Consider the following 8028-nt stretch of genomic DNA (forward strand, 5'->3'; position numbering starts at 1 on the left):
TTTTTGTTTCCTTTGTCATATTTTAGTTGACCATAGTTGTGATGTTTTATTCCTGCATCTGTGTTCTTTTCCAGTGATATAGATGTTTGTTTCTTTTCCAGTATTGTGCTGTTTTGATTGCTGAATTTTTGTAATATAGTCTGAGATCTGGAAGGGTTATGTGTTATGAATCCAACTTTGTTCTTTTTCCTCATTGTTTCTTTTGCAGTTCTGGTCCTTTTTAAGATCCATTCAAATCATAGGACTGTTTTTAGTTCTGTGGAAAATATCATGTAGTTCGATCTGAATCAATTTGTATCTGTAGACATATTTTGTAGTATGTATATTTTAACAATATTAATTCCTCTAAACGAAGACCTTGAGATTTCTTTCCATTTCTTTGCATCATCTTCAAATTTCTTTATAAGTGTCCTATAGATTTTATTATGTTGGATTTTCCTGAGGTTTTTCATGTTTTGATCTGATTTCATATGGATTTTTTAAAATAATGGAATATTTTATTGTTAGTGTAAAGAAATGTGACAGTTTTTTATATTAATCATGAATCATGCTACTTTGCTAAATGTCTTTATTAGTTTTAGTTGTTCTGGTGTGGAGAATCTTTAGGGATCTCTATATAGATTATCATGTCATCTAAAATAATAACAGTTTTACTGCATTCAATTCAACTTGAATAACTTTTTTTCTTGTCCTATTGCTGTTACTAGGACTTCCCATACTGTGTATAATAGAAATGGTGAGATTGGGCATCCTTGTCTTATTCCTTAATTTGGCTTTCAGTTATTCACTTTTGTATACTATATTGTCTGTGGGTTTGTAAGTAATGACTTTAGTTATGTTGAGATATGTTTCCTGAATCCTACTTTGGTAAGAGTCTTCTGTTGTTGTTCCTATTGTTGTTGTTGTTGTTGTTGCTGTTGTTGCTGTTTTAATGAATAAAATGTTCAATTTTCTGAAATACTTTTTATGTATTTTTTGTGATGACCACATCATTTTCTCTTTTCCTTTTGTTAGCGTGGTGTATCAAACTGATTGATTTGTGCATGTTGAACCTCTCTTGTGACACTGCCATGAGTCCAAGTTGATCATGGTGTATGATTGATTTTTGGCATTGCTGGATTTAGTTTGCTAATAATATTTTGTAGAATTTTTGCATCAAAATCTGTCAAATTTATTGTCTTGAAGTTCCCTTTGCCTGTAGTTTGTTTGTTGGCTTTGCTATCAGGGTGATAAATTCTTCATAGGATTAATTTGGGAGTTTCCCACATCTTCACTATTTTTGAATAATTTGAAGAGTATAAGTTATGCTTTGTATTTTTGTTCTCCACACAATTTGTTTAAATCTGCACTTCTATTTAATGATTTTTTTAAATGCAGATACTTTCTTCTAGAAAATAGTTTGTTCAAATTATTTGTTTCTCCTTATTTCTGTCTCTTTCTAGACATTTGTATATTTCTTCAAAGTTGTCAAGATTATTCGAATGTAAGTGTTGACAAAATGATCCCTTTTTTGTATATCTGAGGTAACAATTGTTATTTCTCTTCTTTTATTCCTTACTTAATTTCTTTGGGGTATCTCTTTATTCTTCATGATGCACCTACCTAGAGGTTTTTTTTATTTTGCTTATCTTAAAAAAAACAAAAATAATCTTTGGTTTTACTGCTCTTTTGCATAGTTTTCTTTTTGTCTCTAATGTATATTTACACCTGTAATATTTAGGATCATTTTTTTTAATTTTTTTAAATTTTCATCGATTTACTGTCATTTACAAAATTGTCTCCAATCCCAGTGTAGAGCACAGTTTTGCAGTTGCAATGAACAAAAATACATTTTTTGTCCCATTTTTTCCACTGTGGACTTCCATAAGAACTTTTATATATTTCCCTGTGCTATACAGTACAATCCTGTTTATCTATTATAAAATTTAGGCCTCCTAGTCTATCCCTTCCCACACCCCGCCCCCTTGGCTAACAAAAGCTTGTATTCTACGTCTGCATGTCTATTTCTGTTCTGTATTAGTGCTTTTTTTGTTTTGTTTTGTTTGTTTATTTGATTCCACTGATGAGCCATATCATAAGGTATATTACTTTCTCTTTCTGGCTTACTTCACTTAGACTGATTTTCTCCTGGACCATCCATGTTGCTGAAAATGGCGTAATGTTTTCGCTTTATATGGCTGACCAGTATTCCATTGTATAAATATACCACCTCTTCTTTATCTAGTCAACTGTCGATGGATATTTAGGCTGTTTCTATGTCTTGGCTATTGTAAATATTGCTGGCTATAAATATTGGGGTACAGGTGTCATCCAGAACTAGGGTTCCTTCATGATTTATGGCCAGGAGTAGGTTTTCTGGGTCATATGGTAAGCCTATTCCTAGGTTTTTGAGGAATCTTCATCCTGTTTTCCACAGTGGCTGCACCAATCTGCATTGCCACCAGCAGTGAAGGAAGATTCCCTATTCTCCACAGAAACTCCAGCATTTGTCATTGTGATTTAAGAATGATGGCCATTCTGATTGGTGTGAGGTGATACCTCTTTGTAGTTTTGATTTGTATTTCTCTGATAATCAGTGATATTGAGCATTTTCTGATGTGTCTTTTGATCATTTGTATGTCTTCCTTGGAAAATTGCTTGTTTAGGTCTTCTGCCAATTTTTGCATTGGGTGATTTATGTTTTCTTATTCAGTTGGATGTGCTGCTTATATACTCTGGAGATCAAGCCTTTGTCGGTTTCATGTTCAGATATTTTCCCATTCCTTAATTTGTATTTTTGTTTTACTTCCAGTTTCTTTGCTGTGCAGAAGCTTGTAAGTTTTATTAGGTCTCATTTGTTTATCCTTGCTTTTATTTTTTCTAGAAGAAAATTTATGAGACGTATGTCAGATACTGTTTTGCCTATATTTTCCAATAGGAAGTTTATTGTATCTTGTCTTATGTATAAGTCTTTGATCCATTTTGAGTTTATTTTTGTGTATGGTGTTCTAGCTTCATTGGGAGTGTTTTACGTATATTGATTTACATGCTGCTGTCCAGTTTTCCCAACATCAGTTGCTGAAGGGATTGTCTCTCTTCCATTGTATTTTCTTGCCTCCTTTGTCAAAGATTAATTGACCAAAAGTTTGTGGGATTATTTCTGGCTCTCAATTCTGTTCCGTTGGACTGTATGTATCATTTCCTACCAATACAATGCTGTCATGTTGACTGTAGTTCTATATATTATCTGAATCATTAGCGTTAAGAAATGCCACTGATTTTTTAAACTTAATCTTGTAACCTGCTACATTGCTGAATTCTTCGATCAGCTGTAGTAGTTTTTGCCTGGATCTTGTACGGTTTTCTATATATAGTAACATATTTTCTGCATATAGTGAGACTTTTACCACTTACTTTCAAATTTGCAATCATTTTAACTCTTTCTCTTGTTTGATTACTGTGGCTAGGTCTTCCCAGACTATTTGAGTCAGAATGGTGATAGTGTGCATCCTTTTACTGTCCCAGATTTTAGTGTGAAGATTTTTACTTTCTCACCATTCAGTACAATGCTGGCTGTAGGTTTGTAATCTATAGCTCTTATGATGCTGAGATATGTTGCCTCTATGCCCAATTTGGTGAGATTTTTTATCATAAGTGTGTGTTGAATTTTATCAAATGCTTTTCCTGCATCTATTGAGATGATCATGCGGTTTTGGTCCTTTCTCTTGTTGACGTGCTGTATTACATTGATTAATTTGCATATGTTGGACCACCCTTGTGTCCCTGGCATGATCCCCACTTGGTCATAATGTATAATTTTTTCTGTGTTTTTGGCTTCTTTTCGCTACTATTTTGGTGAGGATATTGGCGTCTGTATTCATCAGTGATATTGGCTAATAATTGTGTTGTTTGGTATTGTGTTTGCCTGGTTGTGGTATCAGGGTGATTGTGGCTTCATAGAATGACTTTGGGAGTATTCCTTCTTTTTCAATTTTCTGGAAGAGTTTGAGAAGGACAGGTATGAGTTCTTCTATGCATGTTTGGTAGAATTCCATAGTGAAGCCGTCCGGTCCTGGACTGTTATTTGTAGGGAGGTTTTATATTGCTATTTTGATTTCATTTCTAGTGCTCTGCTTGTTCAAGGGGTCAGTTTCTTCTTGATTCAGTCTTGGTGCACAGAATGTTTCCAGAAACTTGTCCATCTCCTCTAGGTTATAAAGTTTGGTTCAATATACTTTTCATAATATTCTCATATGATATTCTGTATTTCTATTTTATTAGTTGTAAATTCTACATTCTCCTTTCATATTTTGGCAATTTGTGCTGTCTCTCTTTTCTTGTTTTTGAGTTTGGCCTGTGGTTTGTCCTTTATACTTACTTTTTAGACAAACCAGCCTTTGGATTGGTTGAATTTTTCCTATGGTCATTTTAAACTCTATTTTATTTTTTTCCTCCCCAATATTTATGATTTCCTTCCTTCTGCTGCCTTTGGGTATTTTTTTCTTCTTTTTCTAGTTCATTCTCCTGATAGGTTAAATTGTTTATTTGTGGTTGTTCTTCATTTCGGAGGCCTTTATTGCTATAAACTCCCCTCTCAACACTACTTTTGCTGTGTCCCATAAATTTTGTGTGGTTTTGCTTTCATTTTCTTTTGTCCCATGGTAAATTTTCATTTCAGCTTTGATTTCTTTTTTGACCCATAATTTTTTAATAACATATTGTTTAATCCCCATGTTTTCCTTTTGTTCTCCTTTGTTTCTCTGTTGTTGATTTCTAGCTTCATGGCATTCTGGTCAGTAAAGATGCTTGAGGTAATTTCTATCTTCTTAAAGTTGCTGAGGTTTCTTTTATGCCCAAGTATATGATGAATCATGGAAAATTTCCACGTGCACTTGAAAAGAATGTTTGTACTATTTTGTGGGGGGTACAATGCTCTGAAAATATCCACCAAGTGTAATATTTCTATTGTATCATTTAACTTCTCTGTTGCTTAAGTTATTTTTGATCTCGATGATCTGTCCAGTGATGTTAATGCAGTGTTGAAATCTCCAACAATAATTAGAATCCCATCACTATCCCCCTTTATATCTGTCATTAATTATTTCATGTACTTAGGTAGTCTTCTATTTGTTGCCTATGTATTAACGAGTGTGCTAGCCTCATCTTGTATCACTCCATCAATTATTATAAAATGTCCTTCTTTATCTTTCTTTATGACCTTTGTTTTAGAGTCTTTTGTCTGAATTCAGTACTGCAACACCTGCTTTTTGGCTTTTCCATTTGTATGGAATACCCTTATCCATCCTTTCACTCTCAATCCATATGTTCCCTTCTCGCTGAAGTGGGTCCCTTGTATGCAGCATATTGAAGGTCTTGCTTTATTATCCAGCCTGCAACTCAATGACATTGACTGGAGCATTTAGTCCATTAACATTTATAATAATCGATGATATGTTTGTGTTTATTGCCATTTTGACCTTATCTTTCCAGTTGATTTGTTGTTTCCTCTTTGTTCGTTTAATCTTCCTTTTCTGGTTTGGTCATTTTCCTTTGTATTATCATGAATTTTATTTAGTTTTAGTGACTCCCTGAATATGTTTTTGTCTTGTTTTTGCCCTTTTATACAGTCTATTAGACCATTACTATAACTGATTTTATTAAACTGATAGTAACATGATCTCAAAACCATCCTACCAAGAACAAAATATTTTAAAATGAAAGACCCCCAGAAAAATTCTCTATTTTCCTGCCTTCCTCTCCCACTCTCAATGATTTCTACGTCTTGTTTTAAAATTTTGTGTTTATTTTATTAGTAGCTTATGAGTTATCTCTTTTCCAGCTGTGAGTTTCACATTTCTGTAGCATCCTGCTGCTTTTCTTTTTAGAGTAGAACTTTCAATATATCTTTTAGCATGGGTCTAGTGTTGCTAAACTCTTGTAGCTTTTTTTGTCTGTGAAATCTTTTATGTCTTCTTCTATCATAGAGTATAGCCTTGATGGTTAAAGTATCCTAATGTATATAATTGTTTTCATTCAGGACTTTGAATTTATCTTGCCACTCCCTTCTGTTCTGTAGTATTTGTTTTGTGAAATCAGCTGTGAGCCTTATGGGGATTTCCTTGTAACTCTCTGTTTGAGATTCACTTGCTGCCTTTAGAATCATTTATTTATCCTTGAATCTGGCCATCTTTATTATATGTCTTGCTGTGGGTTTGAGTTCTTCCTGTCTGGGACACTCTGAGCTTCCTGTACGTGGATATCTGATTCCTTCTTTAAGTTTGGGAAGTTCTCAGTCATGATTTTTTCAAACACCTTTGCAATCTACTTTGATCTTCCCTCCTCTTCTGGGACTTCTACCACGCCAAATTTGGCATGCTTTCTATTATCACATAGGTCTCTTGTGCTTTTTTAATTTGATTCTTGTTGTTTCTCATGTAGCTGTTCTGATTGGGTGCTTTCTATTTTCCTGTCTTCTAGATCACTAATTCATTCCTCTGCATTATCTAGTCAGCTTTGCAACACCTTTAGATCATTCCTCATCTCAGTCAACGGGTTTTCCTATTCTACTCGGCTCTTCTTTATAGCTTCCATTTCATTTTTAACATATTTTACATCTCTAAACACTATCTTTTATTTCCTCCAGTAATTTGATCACTCCTCTTTTGAAATCTCGATCTAGTATGATATTGATGTCTATTTCACTGATCACACTTTCAGGGGATTTCTCTTGTTCTTTTAATTGGGAATGGTTTGTCTGCTTCTATATCTTGCTCCTACCTCTCTGACACTGTGGTTTATGGAGTATATGTTAACTACTGTGGTCCTAAAGGAGTTTATCTACCTAATGCCTATGTAGTAATACAACTAAGAAAGAGAAAAGAGAGAGAGAGAGGCAAAGAATTTTAAAGAAGTGGTAATAAATGTTTGAAAACATTGTATAATACATAATAGAAGAACAAGCTGAAACAGAGTTTTGAAAAATGATAATAATAATAAAATTATTTCTATAAATTTAACTGGGATTTAAAAGGGGGGTATATACAAGTGCCCAAGAAATAATAATTAATAGGATAATAGAAAATGGAATAGGTAAAAACAGATTAAAACAAGGGGGTGGTCAGAGTGTCCTGGATACTGTGTACTGTTAATGTGAACTCTTTCTGTATTCATCCTGGTTTGGAAGCTCATCTTGCTTTTTCCAGAAGCCCTCCATTGGAGCCCACATCTGTGCAGCTCCCAGGGTCTGTCAGCAAGCAGAACACTCCTACTCCCAACACTGGTTCTGGAGCAGCTCTCTTTACTCTGGGCTGTCTTGTCACTGCCCTGACTGATACCTCAGTCACATGTTTCAGACTGACCAGGCAGTAGTGGGCATCAAGCCCTCTCCCAGCCACATGGTCAGGGGCTGCATTACAGCCCAAAATTTGGCGGGCCATCAGCCCCCTCAGGGTGCCGGTCTCTCCACAGCTATGTGCCCTGTCACTGGTCTGGGTCAAAACCCAGCTCCTTGTTTGCATTGTCAGAGCAAGTTCTCTGAGGGAATAGGACAGTAATATCTTATATGTCTCAGACTGTAGACAAGTCCCCATTAGGCGCTTAAGGCTGCTAAGTCCTTAGGAGTGAATGGAGGTTTTGCTCTCGCTGCTGCCAGGGTGCAAAGCACCAGAGGCTATGGTGGCTGTGTCTGAACCCCAGGTCTCTTGTCCTAGATACTTTTGTGGATTTTCAGAGATTCGGAATGCACCTTTCCCCTCACAGGGCTAGTCTGCCTTGTTGTTTAATGGAGGGCCCAGGTTGTTTTCCCTTTGCAACCACAGCAATGGCACACAGCCCCCTCCATTCCCCTGGGCTGCCTCAGTGCAACCATCATCATCTTCCACCCAGGTCGGGCAGCATGGCCCTGCCCCCAGCTGCCAGGTTGCCTCTTGGGCTTGGTGTCATAGGGATCCTCTGTGCCTGTTTAACTTAGTACTGTCAGTCAACTTATAACATATAGAGGTTCAATTCTTGAAGGCTCCTCCTCCATCCTGCCGACCTCTCAGTTGGAGA

Source organism: Vicugna pacos, unplaced genomic scaffold (assembly GCF_048564905.1).
Source record: "Vicugna pacos unplaced genomic scaffold, VicPac4 scaffold_103, whole genome shotgun sequence".
NCBI lineage: Eukaryota > Metazoa > Chordata > Mammalia > Artiodactyla > Camelidae > Vicugna > Vicugna pacos.